Source organism: Primulina eburnea, chromosome 7 (assembly GCF_022965805.1).
Source record: "Primulina eburnea isolate SZY01 chromosome 7, ASM2296580v1, whole genome shotgun sequence".
Classification (NCBI taxonomy): Eukaryota; Viridiplantae; Streptophyta; class Magnoliopsida; order Lamiales; family Gesneriaceae; genus Primulina; species Primulina eburnea.
In genome coordinates, this window is record NC_133107.1 from 27,139,322 (window position 1) to 27,162,386 (window position 23,065).

The window sequence follows — 23,065 nt, forward strand, 5'->3', positions numbered from 1 at the left end:
GTTGGTTAGGTAGTCGACTTTTTTGCTTCATATGGTAACTAGGGTTCGGCCCTCTATGGTGCAGAAAATTTTAGTGGCTAGTCGAGGTCTTTTGAGTGGCCTAGGTGATCTAAAATAAATGGTTCAAGGGATGGTCACGTAGGTTCGAGTCATGGTTTAAGTTTGGAAAAGTTTGGTCGAGTTTCGGGTTAATTCAGATTAAAACCGGGACCTTGGTCCAAGTTTTAAAACGTATTATAGAAAATAATGCTTGGGCTCGAGTTTAAGTCTAGGAAATGGTTAAAATTATGTTTTCAGGTGTTCTGAGGGGTTCGGTTGGCTTTGGGTTGAAATTTTGAGGTCAAGGGTTAAAATGGTCAATTAGGGTTTTTGAGGGCAAAATGGTCATTTTGCACCTAAGTCGAGTTTGCAACCCTGGCAGCGCCCTAATAACAAAACTACACGTTTTTAATGTATATGTTATCACGAACATGAATTTTTATGTAAATATGAAAAATACGTTGTGTGCTTGGTTCTAAGAAAAATTTACGTATATGCATGATTTTTTTATAAGTGATGAATATGATGATATGTTTTGAAGGATGAGAGTTTTTTGTGACTAATAAAAATAAAAATACGATGACATGTAAGGCCAAGGCTCAGTGGATGGGTAATAATGTCGCTGATGTCCCCCGCTGCCGTGTACCACAGTTATACGTAGATGGATCCATCGAATATAGCTGATACGAAAGTCACAACTAATGAACTGAATTCAAATAAAGGAAATGAACACGTATATGATGATATGTTGAGACATGTTTTGACACGTTATGCTTTAATATTTTTATGTTTACGCTTTTAAGTTCATGAAAAATATGTTGATTACAGTACTTTTCACTTTTACATGTTATGTATATTACTTGTTATAACGTTTATGTTGTGTTGAATCTTAAGACTCTCTAGGTGTGAAATGACTGAAGGTGTCGAGGAATGGGTAGGCGGGGATGGATGAAACGTCCACTGCTCGTTTTCTTAAAAAATACTAGAAATTTTTTTCCCCCTCATAATTATTTCGGCCGAATGGAAACGTATACACTTAAATAATTTTTGACATCATTTTAAAAATAAAACATCCAACTATATTTTAAAATCAAAGGAAATAGTTTAAATCATAAAATCTTCAAATGTTTTGCATTACCTAAATTAGCAAAATTTCTAAAATTAACAACCTCTCAAAAACATCTCAAAATCATAATAAAAGTCGTAAAAATATATTTAACATAATCCTAAAAAATCATAAATGATAAACTAGTGCGGAAAACTAGCGCTGGTCCTCGAGTTATGTGCACCTTCGGTCCAACAAAGTCAACCAACAAGACCTCCATTATCATGATTATCATAATCATCTGAATCAATCACACCTAAGGAGTCTAAGACTCAGCAAACCATAATCTTGATAACAAGTAATATATATACAGATCACATACAACAGTGAAAATATTTGTATGTAAAATAACATTTTCGTGAAGATGCATAAATTTTAAACATAATCATTTTCATAAACATTTTCATATGATCATAAACATATTCATATTCATATATGTATTCCATTTTCCTTTCGTTGAATTTAGATCGTTAATTGTGACTTTCGTATTCGTATTCGTATTGGGCGATTGATCCATCTACATGTAACCACAATACTGGGCGGCGGGGACATCAGCGACACTCTCACCTGTCAACTGAGCCTTGGTAGATGTATTAACATATCATCGTATCAACGTATTAGTCACAATTATTTCACTTTCTTCAACATTTCGTATTTTCATCACTTATAAAAAAATTAAACATGCATATAACGTTTTTCTTTAAAATCAAGTATGCAACATGTCTTTTATCGTTAACGTTTCATCATAAAATTCCATAAACATACAACATAATCATATTAATATATATAAAACAGCATTCAGGACATTGCCATGACATTTACTAATTTTCGAGCGTAAAATTTTTGTTTCACCCCTAGACGTAAAATTTCACATTTTTGACATTTTCTTAATTCCGTTGACCTAGACCATCCCAAATAATTATTTAAGCTTACATTAATTTTCTGGTATTTTTATTTAGCTTAAATCGATGGCTTTTAATTTATTCATTAATTATAACATATTAATGTGTTTTATTCCTAAATTAAATCAAATTTATTATAAAATTCTTAAATTAAAAACTTAGACTTTTTATATTTATTTAACCCTCGTGAACCATGACTCGTCCCCTGTGAGCCATGTTTCGAATTTTGGTTCATATAAGCCCTAGTTTTCGAACCACGTCTTAACCCTTGAGCCAACTTACGTTTTATCAATCCACCTTCGAGTCAGCCTGAACCAACTTCAAACCAGCCCTCCCCAGGACCTTCGTGAACCCTTAGCACCCTTAGGACTCACCCTTCAGAAAAAGCACACTGCTGAGACTCCTCATGCCATAGGACTCTATGTTTATGCACCTAGGACCCTAGCCACTGGACTAGACCCTAAACCAGACCCTTGTGCACCCTATTAGGACCCTATTGACTCACCCTAGCCCAGCCCGAATCCCCCGGGCCGAGCTAGGTTTCCTTGCGTGGCTGTGCAGCCCATGCACGCAAGCGCGATGCAGCGCGGGTGGCCTAGCTTGCTAGGAATCCTCCCCAGACCCTTGTCTCAAGTCCTAGCTTGGCTAGGTCTCCTTCCCCGAGCCTAGCAAGACCCTAACCCAGCCCTAGTCTTAGCCGTTCCAAGCCATGCAACAAAACCCTTGAACCCGAGCCCCCAAGACACAACCCACAAGTTTTGGTTCCAGCTTTGTTCTTCAATGTGTGCAGCATGTTGTGTGTGTTCTAGGACTCCTTAAACTCGTATAGAACGAACTTTGATCATACCCTAATCATGGCAGCCCCTTAAGAACATAGTAAACATGTTTTTGGATGAAAACCCAAGCTTTAAAGGTTCATGTTCGCATAAAAACGAAAATATATCTGTGTGCAAGTTGTTTTTACGTTATACATAATTAAATAAATACTATGGTGTGATGGATGAGTAAATAAAGAATATGGCGTGCTTTTGTGTTAAATGTTCTACCTAGTTGGACTTAAGGATTGAGTTAAATGACTTAGGAATTTAAAGGACTTAATTGCAAAAACCGAAATTTTAAGGGTTGTTGTCGAGTTTTCGAATTTTTGGGGATCAATTTCGTAAATTTCAAAAATTTTAAAGAATTATTTTGACTGAATTCAAAATTTGTTGGGTACGAAAGTTCAATTTTCGAGAATTGTATGGCCAAATTGTAAAGAATTCAAAACTTTAATGGCCAAATTGCAAACTCCAAGGTTTTTGAGATAAAAATTCGAGATTTTTTTATTGAGTAATAGAAGTAAATGAGTAATTTTTTTGATGATTTTGGGATAATTGCGGGTAGGGTAAAAAATTTCTTACGCTTCAACGTAATCAGATTTGATGGTATATTTTGTCACATGACGGATATATATTTCAGGTGTAGCCACTTATGCTTGCTAGACTCCGGAGCTATACATTCTTTTATATCTGAGTCATTCGTTAAGCGACTAGGAATTATACCAGAGGCTGTGGATTTGGGTTTCAGAGTATCGATTCCATCCGGGGATCAGATGTTTGCCTCACATATAGTGAGGAGATTGGAACTTCGGTTACAGAATAAAGCAGTGCAGGCAGACTTGGTTGTGCTACCATTACCGGAGTTTGATATTATTCTAGGTATGGACCGGCTTTCTACAAACAGAGCTGCTATAGATTTTCGACAGAGGTCAGTATTCGTCTGACCGCCCAGCAGTAAGCCATTCATTTTTGAGGCAGCCAGACATCAACAGATGTCGCACATAATTTCCTGCATCTGTACGAGGAAGCTCATGAGGAGGGGCTACCAGGCATTTTTGGCCAGTATTGTGACAGTGACCGAGCCTGTCAGTCAGAGGCTAGAGGAGGTCTAAGTGGTCAGGGATTTCCCTAAGTTTTTTTCCTGACGATGTTTCAGGAATTCCACCAGACATAGAGGTGCACTTTTCTATCTAGCTCATGCCAGGTACTGTGCCTATTTCTAAGGCTCCATATCATCTAGCACCTGCAGACATGAAGGAAATGAAGGATCAGATTCAGGACTTGCTAGATAAGGGTTTCATTTGCACTAGCTTTTCTCCATGGTGCACACCGATACTGTTTGTTAAAAAGAAGGATGGCAACATTCGGTTTTGAATTGACTACAGGGTGATGAAGCGTGTCACAGTCAAGAACAAGTATCGTCTGCCCAGGATCGAGGATTTATTTGATCAGCTTCAGGGAGAATCAGTATTCTAAAAAATATACCTCTGGTCAGGATACCATCAGCAGAAGGTGAGGGAGTCTGACGTGCACAAGACGGCATTCATGACGCGTCATGGGCACTATGAGTTTATTGTGGTACCCTTCGGTTTGACAAACGCGCCAGCGATATTCATGGATCTCATGAATCACGTGTTTCAACCATATCTGGATCAGTTCATCATAGTGTTTGTAGACGACGTCCAGATCTACTCGAGAAGCAGAGAGGAGCACAGTTAGAATCTGAGGATCGTTCTTCAGACTTTATAGGACAGACGACTGTATGCCAAATTCCGTCGAGTTCTGGCTAGACAGAGTGGCATTCTTGGGCCACATTGTATCCCGAGATAGAGTAGAGGTCAATCCCAGCAAGGTAGAGACAGTCCGATATTAGCCAGTGCCTGATAGGTGTGGTTTTTACGTGTTTTATTGCATTAGTTTGTGTGTGTTTGCATTGTGTATCCGTACATTTCATTTACATTTTGTTCTTTTTAGAGTAAGCATATGCATTTGATCATTTCTCACTTCTGCGTGACAAATTTGCAGGTAAAATGACCAGAAAACGGAAATTGGAGCAAAGTTTGCAAGCCAAGAAGACAATGGGCAGAAAGGCTGGCGCTCGAGCGGTAGAAAAGTACCGCCCGGGCGCGAGAGGTGAATGACTAAGGTAATTTCCAGAAAGTATGGCGCTCGGGCGGTAATTTTCTACCACCCGAGCGCCACTTAAATTTGGAAAGATCTGCTATTGATTTCTTGCCTGATTTTCTGAAGGAATTATGCAAGGAAAATGAGGGCACGATTTGGAGGGATCATTGAGACATTATTGGAGAGCCACCACAAGCTTTGGAGAGGACCTTTGCGCTTGGAGTTGAAGATTCGAAGATTTCCGGGCATCATTCCTCGCATTTTCGTCACGACTAGTATTTCTAATCTAGTTTTTATCATCCAAACGTTGTTTTGTTAATTTTAAATATGAAATCGAGTAGCTAAATTTAAATATTTGTTGGGATTGAAGGGGAGACTACCCCAAACATTGATTTAATTAATTTATATTTCGATTTTTGTGTTATTCTTGAATGTGCTACTGTTTTCATTGTGTTGTTAGAGCGTAGCTAACTTTAACAATGTTTTTATATTGCGAGTGAGTTCGAGAGAATAACTTGTGATAGGAACGAGTAGTATAATCCGTGGATCTACAATTTACATATATATATATATGAAATTGGATACGCGTCGATAGTCATTGTCCGGTAGGGCGAAAACTAGGGGATTTCATAGATCGATATGTGATTCACTCTTGATAAATAATTAAAGACATTTAATTACTTCACTGAGTAGAATTAGTTTGGCATAGCTCGAGAGAGTGTGTTCAATTGAATAGGAAATCCTGTCGGAAGCATACAATCACTATCGAACGAATTAATTAATTAACGAGTGGTAGGTAACCGATATTCTCAACAAATTCATTTCTCATTGAATTTTTAATGAACCATTTTAGATATTATATCTCATTATTTAATTCCTGAATATTTTTATTTGCATGTTTATTTGATCATAGTAGTAATACTCAATCAATTTTCGTTGCTAAAGATTTAATAACTGAAAATAATAATTGTCAAATACAGTCTCTAGTAGAACGATACTCGTACTCACGTACATTATTCTATTACTTGACATCGTGCACTTGCGATTAATTTTTGAGCATACAAAATCATATTTTTATTAAGGATTCCACAGTGCAAGTTTTGCTCGATCAAGTTTTTGGCTCTGTTGCCGGGGGCTACTAATTCACAATTTTATTTTTAGTTATTTTCTTTAGCATTGTTTTATTTTTTTTTTTTGAGCTAACACTCCATATTCTATTCCAGAAATATTTTTCAGTGCATGCCAAAGTCACTTGACGTGGAGCTTGAACAGTTTGACCCTGAAATCGAAAGAACTTTCCGCAGGAGAAGACAGCAGCAGAGACTTAAGAACTGATGGAGAGGCACGACGCGAGAATGAGGAGGAACACCATGAAGATAGACAAGTTGAGATGCCACATCGCATACCGATGCTAGAGTATGCCCAGCCCTCTTTGGATGGTGCACGCCCCGGCATTGTGAGGTCGATTGTGCGCGCAAACCAATTCGAAATCAAGCCAGCTATAATTCAGATGATCCAGACTACAGTCCAGTTTGGAGGATTTGCGAAAGATGACCCAAACACGCACATAGCAGATTTTCTTGAAATTTGCGACACTTTAAATTTAATGGAGTTTCTGATGATGCTATTAGATTACGTTTATTCCCTTTCTCCTTACGTGACAAAGATAAAGCATGGTTAAATTGTTTGCCTGTAGGTTCGATCACCACATGGGAGGATATGGTGAAAGTGTTTCCCATTAAATACTTTCCTCCATCTAAGACCATGAAGCTGCGGGCAGACATTACAACATTTGCTCAATTCGAGCAGGAGTCTTTATATGAGGCATGGGAGCGCTTCAAAGATATATTACGAAGATGCCCTCATCACAAACTTCCACTTGGGCTAGTCGTTCAAACCTTTTACTATGGCTTGCTTACCTAATCGTACTATGATAGATGCTGCTGCTTGTGGGAACCTGTTGAGAAAAACTGCTGAGGAAGGATATGAGTTGTTGGAGGAGATGACCCTTAGCAGCTATCATCCTCAATCTGAAAGGAACAACCAGCATAGAAATACAGGAATTCACCAGGTAACTGATCTTTCTGCTATTACTGCACAACTTGATGTCTTGAATAGGAAATTAGACAGCTTGAATATGGGTGGAATTGCTATGCATCTTCAAGAGTTATTCTGTGATAAGTGTGGAGCTGAACACTTTGCGAAGGACTGTCATGATGGCAATCCCTTCTATGTGCAAGAAGAGGCACCAGTGAATCAAGTGGGAGTCCAAAGCCGTCCAAGGAATGATCCATATTCGAACACATACAATCCTGGATGGAGGAAACATCCCAATTTCTCATGGGGTGGCCAAAACAGTCAGAATCGACCACAGGGAGGACAACCGTATGGAAAACAACCGATGTAAAGATCTGACCCTCCTAGAGAAGAAAAGTCCAATTTGGAGCAGATGATGTCGAAGTTCATTTCAGCCACCGAGACTAGATTACAGAATAAGGATGCATCGACAAAGGGGCTAAAGAATCAGATTGGGAATTTAGCGAAGATGATAGCAAGTAGAGAGCCAGGCACCTTACCAAGTGTAATGCCCGGGAATTGCTGCGTTATTAATCTGAAATGATTTGTTGATTAATTGATGTGATTATAGATGGAACGGATTAGACCGGGATAGGCGGAAAGGAGATTTGAATTATGTGTGAGGAATGAGCCTCACGCATATGCGCGTTCCTGCCGGGCGCATATGTGCGGAGTAGGCAGAGAACCTCGCGCAGATGCGCGACATGGATTCGCGCATGTGCGCGAGGGTACCCGAGAGTTGTGAAGAATTTTGAAGGACCTCGCGCATATGCGCGAGGCGCTGTGCATGCTAAGCGCCGAGACATAGTGTCTCGCGCATATGCTTTTTAAAGAATCATACCACGTTTTGTAAACCATGCAATGTGTATATATATATATATATATATATATATATATATATATATATATATATATATATATATATATACATGAGTCTTCATCCAGTTCAGAAAGGAAAAAGGGAAAACGGAAGCTGCGGGGAAATTTTGATTCTTGATTCTAAAAATTGGATTGCAAGAAATCCGCCCGTCCGAAATGTAATCCGACTTCAGTACTGTGTTCCTATCGACGCGGACTACAACTAGACGTAAGATTTATTAAGTTTTGATATGTTTTGAAATTATGGCATTGCCAGAATCAGATAGGATTCATATATGATGTTCTTGACATGTTAGACATCGTAGAATCGAAGTCAGATTGATTATGGAATTGTTATGAATTTTCAGAGTATATCGATTGATGTTGGACAAATTTGAATTATGAATTGATTTCAGATTGTATTAGATATCAGTTATGGATTGTAATTATCATCTGCTGATGTTGTATTAACCGGGATATCGGGATTGTTCTGTTATGCCGTTGATTTTGAGTTAAATCCAGATTGATCATATGGGTATTGATTTGAGCGGTATATTGATATGGTATTATTGATATTGTCATTGCCAGATTGAGGGTTGACAGACTTTGAATTCCAGACAGGAACGGCGTCAGAACTGCAATAAAATAAAGGTATAAGTCAATGTGGTGCCGAGAGAACGACTCGAGTATGATATACTTGAGTTTCCCTAAAACACATACTTATTGTTATTATATGCATTGATTTGAATTGATATGCTGGTTCTATTGACTTATAGAAAGCATGTATTAGACGAGTATTAGACGAGTGATCTTGTGACATAAGTGTCGATAGTGATGGAATCGTCACTGGCACATTGCACATTGCCACAAGATAGTGAATTGGTGATAGTGACAAAGTCTGTGACGGATAGATCAAGAAGCCGGATGTTTGGTTATATCGAAATAGATAGAATTGGATTTTCTTCTATTACTGATGTTCGATATGGAATACCGACGTCTGGAAACTGGGATCCCTAGGCTATGATTGAGTCTAGTCTGAGACGTGGAGTCACGAGTCTGATTAATGATTTTATATTGATTATGTTTTAGATTTTGACACATGTTCTTGATATTTGTTACATGCTTTTACATTGTTTATATTATTGCATGTTTGTTGATTTATACTGGGATGTATTCTCACCAGAATTATCCGGCTGTTGTCCTGTTTTTATGTGTGCATGGCAACAGGTGGGACAGGATCGAGGTCAAGGAGATGAAGAGAGATCGTGATTAGAGTGGAGACTACGGACTTTGATTAGAGATAGGGTTTGGACACTTGATATTTAGTTGTTAAACCTTAGTTTGAATGATTGTATATAGTACAAGACTTGTACTTTAATACTGACATGTATATTAGAATGTATTCCATTACGTTCTGCATTTAATACTGTATTTTAAAAAAAAAAATTAGACCATGTTTATTATAATTGATTAAATTGTCCTAATGATGATTAAGAACATGATTAGCGTCCGAGTCCCCACAACAGGTGGTATCAGAGCGATAGATCCTTTAGACTGATATAGGAGCTAGTGAGCAGGATAGAATGAGTTTTCTTTCCTTGCTTTTGATTGCTAGCATGATTTACTACTTTAATACATGTCTACCTGATTTATCTGATTTTGATATGGTAATGTGTATTATTGAGAATGGATCAGAACCGATTCTTGATCAGAGGTAGGATGATCAGAAAGGGGCTGAGACAGATTTGTCAATTGTGAATGCTAATCTTTTTGGTAATCAGATATGCCTAGCCGAAGAATACCAGAACAGGGTAGTACTTCGACTCCTCCAATGGATGTGACAGCAACACCGATGGAGACATTGCTGAAGAGATTTCAGACATTCCATCCACCGACTATGAAGGGTACTGAGACTTCAGTTGATTGCGAGAGTTGGTTAGACGATATTGAGATGTTGTTCGACTCCTTGGATTACATCGATGAGCGGAGAGTGAAACTGATTGGGCACCAGTTACATGATGTTGCAAAGAACTGGTGGATCACAACAAAGCGGGCATTGGAGCATCGAGGTACGGTTATTACCTGGAATGTGTTTAGAACTGAATTTTATCATAGATTCTTTCCAGTGTCGTACAGGAAGGATAAGGGAGCAGAATTTTCAAATTTGAGACAGGGTCAGCTGAACATCGAAGAATATGTTGCCAAGTTCTCTACACTACTATGATTTGCTCCACATGTGGCCGAGAATGACGAGGCTGTTGCGGACCAGTTCATTAATGGCCTGAATCCTGAAATCTTTAGTTTGGTGAACGTTGGGAGACCGAACAACTTTACTGATGCCATGAATAGAGCGAAGGGAGCCGAAGCATGTCTGATGAGACAGAAAGGAGCTTCATTTGTGCCCCCAGCACCGAGACCACAGCAACCACCTCCCCGATTTTAGAGTGGCGACAGTAGTGGTGGAAAGAAAGAATTTCTGAAAGCTAAAGGGAAGCAGTTCATCCAGTTCTAACGGCTCGAGACAGACCGGTCAGGGTCAGAGTTATACAGGACCTTACTGCAGCACTTGTGGAGGGAAGCATTCCACAGAGCAGTGCCGATGAGTGTTTTGCAGTTGCCGTATTTGTAGACAGCAGGGACATTTTGTCGAGTTTGTCCCCAGAGAGATACTCAGAGATCCTAGGGTGCCGATTCATCTAGATCAGTAGCCCAGACTGGTAGACGACCATCTACAGTCCACTCCTTCCAGCCAGCACCAGCCCAGTCACAGCCGAAGCCAGGAGGAAGCCAGACAGTTAGCCAGCCTCCTAGACAGCAGGCCAGAGTGTTTGCTTTGACTGAGGAGCAAGCTCAGGACGCACATGAAGATGTTGTGGCAGATAACTGTTTTATTTCTGGTTACCCTACTTATGTATTGATAGATACTGGTGCATCGCATACATTCATATCTGAGCGATTTGCTTTGATGCATTCATTGCCTGTTGAGTCATTATCTGCTGTAGTGTCTGTAGTATCCCGATGCCTAATTTGAGTTAATTATTGGATTAATTATATTTCGGTGGGAACGGAAGGACCGAACCGGGTTCGGATCGTCTGAAGAGGGTTCGGATCGTCCGATCAGGGTTCGGATCGTCCGAAGACAGATGGCTGGACACGTGGAAGACATGCAGAGTTCGGATCGTCCGATCAGGGTTCGGATCGTCCGAAGACAGGTGGCTGGACACGTGGAAGACATGCAGGGTTCGGATCGTCCGATAAGAGTTCGGAAGGTCCGAAGGGTACAGGGTTCGGATCGTCCGAAGTGGATCGGATCGTCCGATCGTTGTCTATAAATATAGGCGCGAGGCTTCACTTTTTACTCGCCAATTCCGAGTGTTCCAGAGCGTTTTAGTCATTTCTGATGGGTTTCTAGTCTTTTCCCGAGGTTTAGGCACTAGCGGGGAGCTACTGGTTTTGTAGCGGAGCTGTGCTCTAGTTGGGAGCTAGCGGCATCAGTGGGCTGACTACGGACGCAGGCTTGATTCTAGGGCTGATTGCTAGGATCTACTGATTTGAGGTACGTAAGTACTATCCGAGATAGCAGGATTGAGTATGCTTTACTATGTGTTGCATGTTTATATGTTGCATTATTATCTGTCATATGATGCATGGTTTATTATGCGGCATTTGCATAATCATGTTGAGCCTGACTATTTTTGAGATAGCCTGTTGAGAGGGTGCTCAGCCCTCGTTTGTTGTGGATGGTTGGACCCCGTTGGCCGACGGTGGTCAGGTCACCGGTATATCCACATGTTTATTTTGGTATGGGAGCCACCTCCTGGTGCGACGGCGCAGAGTGCTACATACCTTGACGTCATTTACCTGAGCAGTATTTCGATATACCCAGATCCTGGTATCCAGTTCATTTTGCATACATGCATGTCATAGTCTTGTATACTCATGCTTTCGGTGCTGAGCGTTTTATGCTCACGTCCTCGGTTTATCTCTGTTTTGGACACCCTATTCGATGGGGCAGGTCTCAGGTTGGACGGTCCAGGAGGGAGTGGACAGGGAGCTGGCAGAGGTTGACTTGTAGTTATTGGTATTTGTTCTTGGAATTTAGTTCGATCTGGTTGTTTAAGTATTTTGTACTTACAGATTCGATTGGGTTGTATTACTGTTTTTCCGCTGTTTTACCTGATTCAGTTTTAATGTTAATTTTGCATGCTTAAGTTCTGATTAGTAGGTGATTCTGGAACGGGTCACTACATTTATGGTATCAGAGCATGCATTAAGATTTTGGGATTTAGAACTGTTCTTTTGGGTTTAATCTCTGGTAACTTTTGTAGCTAAAGATGTCTGGTTTTGACGACGATGCTAGTAGTCATGGCAGCGTTGGACGCTGGGGAGACCACGACGATCGGGAGCGTCGTCGAGAGCATCGAGAACGTCGTCAACACCGTCGTGATGAGCCTCGGAGTTTTAGTATGCATCGGTTCTTGCAGATGGGGCCGAAACCTCTTTCGGGCGGTGAGACTCCGGATGTTGCGGAGAACTGGCTTGAGAGGATGGAGAGCTGCTTCAAGACTTTTCAGTGCTCGGCGGAGCAGCAGATTGATACCCTTGATTTCTTGCTGGAGGGTGGTGCGCGTAAGTGGTGGAGGTCTACCTCTACACCGATAGTTCAGCGACAGGGTCGAGTTCTTTGGGCCGATTTCCGAGCCGCTTTCATGTTGCTTTACTTTCCGCCAGCTCTTCTGCAGACCAAGGCGATTGAGTTGATCAATCTGAAGCAGGGAAGTTTGTCTGTTGATGAGTATCAGCAGAAGTTCTTTGAGTTGCTTCCGTATGTTCCGCATGTCAGTGACAATGCTATGGCCAAGTATAACCATTTTCTTCAGGGCCTCAATCAGGAGATTTATGATCGGGTTGTTGTCTGCGATGATCCGACATCGTATGAGGGCCTTGTGAATCGTTGTCGCCAGGCTGAGGGCAGTTTGCTGAGAGGTCGAGCCATGCAGTCTGCTCGTCCTACTAGTTCTTTGGGTCCAATCGCCCAAGCATTCAAGAAAGCTGGATCTACTTCTTCTTCCTCTGGATCTGGAGGAGTTCACCATTTTGGGAAGAAGAAGGGCCCGTGTCAGCATTGCGGGAAGGATCATCCGACGGAACGTTGTCGCAAGGTTGCGGGTGCTTGTTACAAGTGCGGTGAGATGGGCCACATGAAGAGAGATTGTCCACAGACGGGCGGAGGATCAGGATCTGGTTCTCAGGCTTCAGTTCATCAGAGGCCACAGCAGGGATAGTCTACTCAGGGTTCTAACCTCCGACCGCGTACTCAAGGGCAGGTCTTTGCTCTTAACCAGGATCAGGCTGCTGAGGAGAACGAGAGAGTTATCGCAGGTTTATTTTTATTATGTGGATTACCTGCTTACGTTCTCATTGATACTGGTGCATCTCATTCATTCATATCTGCGAGATTTGCTAAGCGTCATGCATTACCTTTCACTTCTTTGGGCGTTGTGGTATCTGTTTCCACACCGATGGGTGATTCGGTGTTAGCTAAACGTCTAGTTTTGGGTTGTCCTCTAGAGTTTGAGGGTAATGTTTTAACTGCTAATTTGATGATTCTTGCGATGGAGGATTTTGATTGCATTCTGGGAATAGATGTGCTGACTGTGTTTAGAGCTACTGTGGACTGTTATCAGAAGTTTGTGCAGTTTCGTCCAGTTGAGGGCGACAGTTGGTTTTTCTATGGAGAGGGAGCGCGACCCCCGATGCCTGTGGTTTCTGCTCTGAAAGCCTGTCGTGCTTTAGAGTCGGGCGGGGAAGGCTACCTTATTTATGCTATTGATTCGTCCGCAGATAGTGTCGGTATCAGTGACATTCCAGTGGTTTGCGATTTTCCGGATGTTTTTCCCGAGGAGATTCCTGGTTTTCCTCCCGTTCGGGAAGTGGATTTCGGCATTGATTTAGTGTCAGGCACGGCACCAATCTCTAGAGCTCCTTATCGTTTAGCTCCATCGGAGATGCAAGAATTGAAACAGCAGTTGCAGGATCTTCTTGACAAGGGGTATATTCGACCCAGTGTGTCCCCGTGGGGAGCACCAGTTCTTTTTGTCAAAAAGAAGGATGGTTCTATGCGGCTCTGCATAGATTATCGGCAGTTGAATCGTGCTACGATAAAGAATAAGTATCCGTTGCCACGGATTGATGATTTATTTGATCAACTACAAGGTACCTCTGTGTATTCCAAGATTGATTTAAGGTCTGGTTATCATCAGCTTCGAGTTCATCAGGGAGATATATCGAAGACTGCATTCAGGACCCGGTATGGGCATTATGAGTTTCTGGTTATGCCTTTTGGGGTGACGAATGCACCAGCAGTTTTTATGGATCTGATGAATCGGGTTTTTCGGGATTTTTCTTGGATAAGTTTGTTGTGGTGTTTATAGATGATATCTTAATCTATTCGCACGATCAGCAAGAACACGCACAACACTTAAGGATTATTTTACAGACACTTCGCGAGAATCAGCTTTATGCGAAGTTGAGTAAATGTGAGTTTTGGATTGACAGGGTTGTATTCCTTGGTCATGTCATTTCTAGCGAGGGAGTTTCAGTTGACCCAAGCAAGGTGGAAGCGGTATTGAACTGGTCGCGTCCGACGACAGTAGCCGAGATCCGCAGTTTTCTGGGATTGGCTGGGTATTATCGCCGTTTCATTGTCAACTTCTCTCAGGTTGCTAAGTCACTCACTCAGCTCACTCGGAAAAATGTTTCATTTGAGTGGACATCAGAGTGCGAAGAGAGTTTCTTGGAACTTCGCAGACGTTTGACATCTGCGCCTGTTTTGGCTTTACCGTCTGGATCTGGTGGTTTCAGTGTTTACACCGATGCCTCTTTACAGGGACTAGGGTGTGTTCTGATGCAGAATGAGCATGTGATTGCTTATGCGTCGAGACAGTTAAAGCCTCATGAAGAAAACTATCCTGTTCATGATCTGGAATTAGCAGCGATCGTTTTTGCTTTGAAAATCTGGCGCCATTATCTGTATGGTGAGCGATTTGAGATCTTCACTGATCATAAGAGTTTGAAGTATCTGTTCACTCAGGCTGAGTTGAACATGCGTCAGCGTCGTTGGATGGATCTACTCAAGGATTACGATTGTGAGATCAAGTATCATCCAGGATCTGCGAATCTCACGGCCGATGCACTTAGTCGCAAGGTGAGATTGTCTGCTCTTCAGACTTGTGCTGTATCTGGAATTATTCAGGATTTCTGTTCGATGGGATTCAATTGTAAGCATCGGAAGGGAACAGAGAGTATCCGTATAGCTACTATTTTGTCCGAGCCAGTTTTGTATTCTCGGATTAGAGATGCTCAGATGTCTGATTCTAAGGTTCAGAAATTAGCTCGATTGGCTGATGGAGATAATACTTCTGGATTCCACTATCAGTCCGAGGGTCTTTTGTGCTTATCTGGTCGTGTTGTTGTACCGGAAGATGACACTTTGAGGGAGGAGATTTTGTCCCAGGCTCATCGTAGCAAGTTGAGTGTTCATCCAGGGAGCAACAAGATGTATAAGGATTTGAGGACTCGATTTTGGTGGAAAGGTATGAAACGTAATGTTTATCAGTATGTCTCCAAGTGCCTAGTCAGTCAGCAGGTGAAGGCTGAGTATCGACGACCTGGAGGTTTGTTGCAGAATCTTCCTATTCCGGAGTGGAAGTGGGAGCATATCACGATGGACTTCGTGACTCACTTGCCTATGTCTGTGGGGAATAGAGATGCTATCTGGGTGGTAGTGGATCGGCTTACTAAGTCTGCCCATTTTCTTCCATATAACAGAGATTTCACTTTCGATCGGATGGCACGGTTGTACATTCAGGAGATTGTACGGTTTCATGGTGTGCCCGTGAGTATCGTTAGTGACAGAGATCCTCGATTTACATCTAGATTTTGGGGCAGCTTTCAGCAAGCTTTGGGCACTACCTTGAGTTTGAGTACTGCATATCACCCAGAGACTGACGGTCAGTCAGAGAGGACTATTCGTACTCTTGAAGATATGTTGAGATCTTGTGTGATGGATTTCGGGCCAGTTTGGCAGGATCATCTGCCACTAATAGAGTTTGCATACAACAACAGTTTTCATAAGAGTATTGGTATGTCTCCGTTTGAAGCATTGTATGGTCGACGTTGTCGTACTCCTCTGTTCTGGGAAGAAGTCGGAGAACGACAGGTCGAGGGTCCAGAATTGATTCAGCAGGCCATGGACAAAGTTCTTGTGATCAAACAGCGGATTAAGACTGCTCAGGATCGACAAGCGAGTTATGCGAACTCCAAGCGCAGACCTCTTCATTTTGATGCAGGCGAGAAAGTGTTTCTCAAGGTATCACCTTTTCGGAGGATTCTGAGATTTGGACTCAAGGGTAAGCTATCTCCGAGATTCATTGGTCCTTTTGAGATCTTAGAATGTGTGGGAGATTTGGCCTACAGATTAGCTTTGCCACCGTATCTGTCTAGTGTTCACAATGTGTTTCATGTTTCCTTGTTGAGACGATACGTAGCGGATGAGTCTCATGTTTTGCATCCGACAGAAGTTCAGCTGAATCCGGATTTGTCTTTTGTAGAAAGACCGGTTTCGATCTTAGACCGGAAGGATAAGGTACTGCGAAATAAGACTATTCCTCTTGTCTTAGTGCAGTGGCAGCGCCGAGGTACCGAAGAAGCTACTTGGGAACTAGAGAGTCGCATGCGGTCAGAGCATCCAGAGATGTTCTAGTTGTAGTATTTTCAGTTATGATTGTAATTTCAGTTGTGCTTTCAGTTGTAATTCATTCTTAAGTTGAATGTATTGTTGTTCAGAATTGTCATTCTTCAGACTCGATTTCGCGGACGAAATCCTTTTCAGAGGGGGAGAATGTAGTATCCCGATGCCTAATTTGAGTTAATTATTGGATTAATTATATTTCGGTGGGAACGGAAGGACCGAACCGGGTTCGGATCGTCTGAAGAGGGTTCGGATCGTCCGATCAGGGTTCGGATCGTCCGAAGACAGGTGGCTGGACACGTGGAAGACATGCAGAGTTCGGATCGTCCGATCAGGGTTCGGATCGTCCGAAGACAGGTGGCTGGACACGTGGAAGACATGCAGGGTTCGGATCGTCCGATAAGGGTTCGGAAGGTCCGAAGGGTACAGGGTTCGGATCGTCCGAAGTGGATCGGATCGTCCGATCGTTGTCTATAAATAGAGGCGCGAGGCTTCACTTTTTACTCGCCAATTCCGAGTGTTCCAGAGCGTTTTAGTCATTTCTGATGGGTTTCTAGTCTTTTCCCGAGGTTTAGGCACTAGCGGGGAGCTACTGGTTTTGTAGCGGAGCTGTGCTCTAGTTGGGAGCTAGCGGCATCAGTGGGCTGACTACGGACGCATGCTTGATTCTAGGGCTGATTGCTAGGATCTACTGATTTGAGGTACGAAAGTACTATCCGAGATAGCAGGATTGAGTATGCTTTACTATGTGTTGCATGTTTATATGTTGCATTATTATCTGTCATATGATGCATGGTTTATTATGCGGCATTTGCATAATCATGTTGAGCCTGACTATTTTTGAGATAGCCTGTTGAGAGGGTGCTCAGCCCTCGTTTGTTGTGGATGGTTGGACCCCGTTGGCCGACGGTGGTCAGGTCACCGGTATATCCACAGGTTTATTTTGGTATGGGAGCCACCTCCTGGTGCGACGGCGCAGAGTGCTACATACCTTGACGTCATTTACCTGAGCAGTATTTCGATATACCCAGATCCTGGTATCCAGTACATTTTGCATACATGCATGTCATAGTCTTGTATACTCATGCTTTCGGTGCTGAGCGTTTTATGCTCACGTCCTCGGTTTATCTCTGTTTTGGACACCCTATTCGATGGGGCAGGTCTCAGGTTGGACGGTCCAGGAGGGAGTGGACAGGGAGCTGGCAGAGGTTGACTTGTAGTTATTGGTATTTGTTCTTGGAATTTAGTTCGATCTGGTTGTTTAAGTATTTTGTACTTACAGATTCGATTGGGTTGTATTACTGTTTTTCCGCTGTTTTACCTGATTCAGTTTTAATGTTAATTTTGCATGCTTAAGTTCTGATTAGTAGGTGATTCTGGAACGGGTCACTACAGTGTCTGTCTCTTCTCCTTTGGGGACATGTTTGATATCAGTGAAGTCTGTGAAACATTGTATGCTACAGTATGATGGACATGAGATTGAGATAGATTGTATTGTGCTTGGGTTGTCTGATTTTGACTGTATTATCGGTATCGATATGTTAACCAAGTACAGAGCCACTGTTGATTGTTTCAACAAGAATGTTAGATTCAGACCTGAGATGGCTGAGGAGTGGAAATTTTATGGTAAGGGTTCTCGAGTCAGAATTCCTTTGATATCTGCTATGAATATGACTCGATTGTTACAGAAAGGAGCGGAGGAATTCTTTATCAATTCGGTTTATTTACTGAAATCGAGTCCATCATTGACGGATTTGCCAGTGGTGTGTGAGTTTGCTGATGTCTTCCCAGATGAGATTCCTGGTTTACCTCCGATTCGAGAAATAGACTTCAGCATTGAATTGATGCCAGGTACAGTTCCAATTTCAAGGGCTCTATATAGAATGGCAACCATTGAGTTGAAAGAGTTGAAAGAACAGTTGGAGGATTTACTGGCCAAGGGGTATATCAGACCGAGTGTGTCCCCTTGGGGTGCTCCAGTCTTGTTAGTGAAAAAGAAAGACGGTCCGATGAGACTTTGCATCGATTACCGGCAACTGAATAAAGTAACAGTAAAGAACAAATATCCTTTGCCTCGTATTGATGATCTGTTTGATCAGTTGCAGGGTTCATCTGTATATTCCAAGATCGACCTGAGATCTGGATACCATCAGTTGAGAGTCAGAGATTCGGATATCTCGAAGACATCATTTAGAACTAGGTATGGACACTATGAATTTATTGTCATGCCATTTGGTTTGACGAGTGCACCGGTTGTATTTATGGGATTGATGAACCGTATCTTTCAGAGATATCTGGATGATTTTGTGATCATTTTTATTGATGATATTTTGATTTATTAGAAAAATGTGATTGAGCATGCCGAGCATTTGAGAACTGTGTTGAGAATTCTGAGGACTGAGAAAATGTATGCTAAACTGTCGAAATGCAAGTTTTGGTTGAGACAGGTTGTATTTCTGGGGCATATTATATCCGGAGATGGTATATCAGTTGATCCTAGTAAGGTTGAAGCTGTTTTGTTTGTGAATAATCGTATTGTTGTGCCGAATTTTTCAGATTTGAGACAGTGGATACTAGCAAAAGTGAACAAAGTCGTTTTAGCATTCATCCTGGTGGCAGAAAAATGTATAATGATTTGAAGACACAGTATTGGTGGAATCAGATGAAATCTAATGTTACTGAATTTGTAGCCAAGTGTCTGAATTGCCAACAGGTGAAAGCAGAAAGAAAGAAACCAGGGGGATTGTTACAGAGTTTGTCTATTCCTAAATGGAAATGAGATCACATTTCCATGGATTTTGTGACGCAGTTACCGAGATCCTCCATAGGTTGTGATGCGATTTGGGTCGTGATTGATCGATTGACCAAATTTGCATGCTTTATTCCATACAAGATGACATAAAGACATGACCAGATGGCCAATATTTATGTCATAGAAGTGGTCAGATTGCACGGAGTGCCGAAGTCGATTGTTTCCGACCGTGATCCTCTGTTTACTTCGCACTTCTGGAAGAGTTTGCAGCAGGCTCTCGGTACGAAATTACATCTGAGTACAGCGTATCATCCACAGACTGACAGACAATCAGAGCGGACGATTCGGACATTGGAAGATATGCTGAGAGCTGTAGTGCTTGACTTTAGCACTAATTTGCAGGATGCCTTGCCACTTTGTGAGTTCTCGTACAACAATAGCTATCAGACGAGTATTGATATGGCTCCTTTCGAAGCGTTGTACGGAAAGAAATGTCGATCCCCTCTGTATTAGGATGATATCTCTGAAGTTCTTGAGACTGGACCTGATATGATCAGAGATATGACTGAAAAAGTGAAGCTAATACAGAAATGAATTAAGGCAACTGAAGATAGACAGGACAAATATGCCAACATCAGACGACGACCATTGGTATTTGAGGCAAGAGACCGAGTATTTTTGAAGATTTCACCTTTCCGAGGAGTTGTCAGATTTGGCAAGAAAGGAAAGTTGTCTCCACGATTTATTGGGGTCGTACGAGATTCTCGAGAAGATAGGAGATCGTGCCTATCTACTCGCATTGCCGCCTTCTTTATCTGGGATACATGATGTATTTCATGTATCGTTAATACCTGCCTGATGCTTCACATATTATGCAACCAGATGAGGCCGAGCTTGAAGAGAAATTGAGCTACTACAAAAATCCGATTCAGATTCTTGATCGGAAGGAAAATCAGCTCAGAACGAAGACAATTTCGATGGTGAAAGTTCAGTGGAGTCGTCACGGTGTCGAAGAAGCTACCTGGGAGACGGAGTCGGACATGAGACAGAGATTCCCAGAATTATTTCATTGATGTGAATATTTTATTCAGTTTTTGTTATATACCTTCTGTGGGGACCCGGGCTCTAACTCTTTTCTATGGGATTAAATGGATCGTTAATATAAAAAGTGGGTAAAATTTTTCGCTTTTCAACATCAAATCTAATGTATATAAACAAGCATACATTCTTTATTTAAATTACAAACATAAGGTACAATATGTCTTGTTCCAACCATTCTGAACAACTAGTAATAAAATACAGTACATACAAAGGTACAACTACTAGTTTTTCTGCTAAGCCCGAGATCACCACGCTATGTCCATCTCTCATCCTCTGCGTAACCCAGATCCTGCCCCATCTGTTGTTATGCACACATACAGACATAACAACAGCCGGAAAACCGGTGAGAACAAATCCCAGTATAAACATGTATACATGCATATAATCAATTAAACATGAAACATGCTATCATGAATGACAATCATATAAACATGCAATGCGAATCAAATCACGTCTAGACTTGAATCGACTAAAACTCTAGGGATCCCGTGTGAATAAGACGTCAATGGCTGTCACCTACCCTCCCACTCGGGGTGACTGTACGTCTTATTCCTAGATTTCGGTCGAAACTGTATCAACGGCTGCAATAAGAGTAATGGCTACTCCTAAGCTGAGATACACCGAACATCTAGATAGTTGACAATGACTGTCAACGACGCTCCTATCTTAAATGCAATGATTATCAACCTGTAACAAAGCATGCTCATATTCATATCTGAATATCACAATAATCTTACATGCTTGAATACAATTCTATAATCAACGCAAAATCATGTAACAAGATTTGAATATAATTCTATAAACAATTCATAACATGATACCATATATATACAATAAGTCTAGTATGTGATTTTGGTTTGGGAACTCAAATAATATCTTATTTGAGTTGTGGCTTCCAAAACAAACATAGCTTATACCTTTCTCGTTGAATTAAATCGAAGTCTCGAAGTCGGGATATAAACTCTGTCACTCCAAATCTGAAATGGCAATGTAGAGACATACAATATCAATTCCCAACTCAATTCAACACCTATCTCATTCTATACGTGATCTTGGTACAGTCGGACGGCATAACAACATGATTTCTCAATACCGGTCTATTCAAATCTCATCATATATCAACATTGTGCAATTCTCAATTCACAATCATCATAATATCTATGACAAGATCACACAATCTGCATAATCTCATGCCAATATATGCTGGAAAATTGTAACAATTGCGTATGACATCCGATATTCAATCCGATAGTGAATATACGATGCTCACTATGCCAAGAATCCAATATAACTAGCATATTACAATTTCTCCAACATCTATGATTCGAGACATGTTAGAATCACACAAAACTTACATCATTTTGTAGCCGTCGATGCAAGGAACAAGAATTTCAACTCGGATTATAATTTGGATGGCTAAATCTTGCAAAATCTTACCTCAAACGTTAAACAACTTGATGAATTTCTGAAGATTCTCTCGGTTCAGCTGCTGGAAAATGGGGAAGAGATGAATCAGCACTAATTCATATATATACCCCTGCCATGTGTCACGTTAAGAAGAAGAGTGGATTTCCCGCATGCAGCACCGCGGGTGCGGTCACTCCAGCACCGCGGGTGCGCTCAAGATTCGGCCATATTTTCATTTTCCAAAAGTAGCGACCGCGGGTGCGGTCCCTGCAAGACCGCGGGTGCGGTCTTTCTGCACCGCGGGTGCGGTGATGCTACGAATAAAATGGCCAACTTCATGTCCATACACCGCTGGTGCGGTCTTAATGGCACCACGGGTGCGGTGTAGCTTCGACTTTTCTTGTTCAAATCCACAATTGCATGATCGCGGGTGCACTCTTGTTTTGAGCGCGGGTGCAGTCTCTCACCCATGAAATATTTTATACTTTCATCTTATGACATGCATTCTCATATCCTTCGAGTCATACATCAATGAAAACTAATAATCTCGAGCCTTACACCTTCTTATTGATATGATTGATTGCATGTGATTTCGGGGACGAAATCATATCTTAGGGGGGGAGAAATGTAATGCCCGGGAATTGCAGCGTTATTAATCTGAAATGATGTTGATTAATTGATGTGATTATAGATGGAACGGATTAGACCGGGATAGGCGGAAAGGAGATTTGAATTATGTGTGACGATTGAGCCTCGCGCATATGCGCGTTCCATATGCGCGTTCTTGTCGGGCGCATATGCGCGGAGTAGGCAGAGAACCTCGTGCATATGCGCGACATGGATTCGCGCATGCGCGCGAGGGTACCCGAGAGTTGTGAAGAATTTTGAAGCACCTCGCGCATATGCACCGATTGAGGGCGTGCATATGCGCGAGGCACTGTGCATGCTACGCGCCGAGACAGAGTGTCTCGCGCATATGCGCCGAGTGATGTCGTGCATATGCGCGAGACGTGCTGTTTAAAGAATCATGCCACGTTTTGTAAACCATGCAGTGTATATATATATATATATATATATATATATATATATATATATATATATATATATATATATATATATATATATACATGA

The 23,065-nt window shown here is 41.7% G+C and overlaps 1 non-coding gene across 1 annotated transcript; it reads right to left on the reverse strand.

The window, feature by feature from the left end:
- Nucleotides 1–6,756: 6,756 nt before the first annotated feature.
- LOC140837544 (small nucleolar RNA R71) lies at nt 6,757–6,862 on the reverse strand. Its single transcript, XR_012119374.1, has one exon. It is a non-coding gene; the product is annotated as a small nucleolar RNA R71 (small nucleolar RNA).
- Between the last annotated feature and the right edge of the window lie 16,203 nt (nt 6,863–23,065).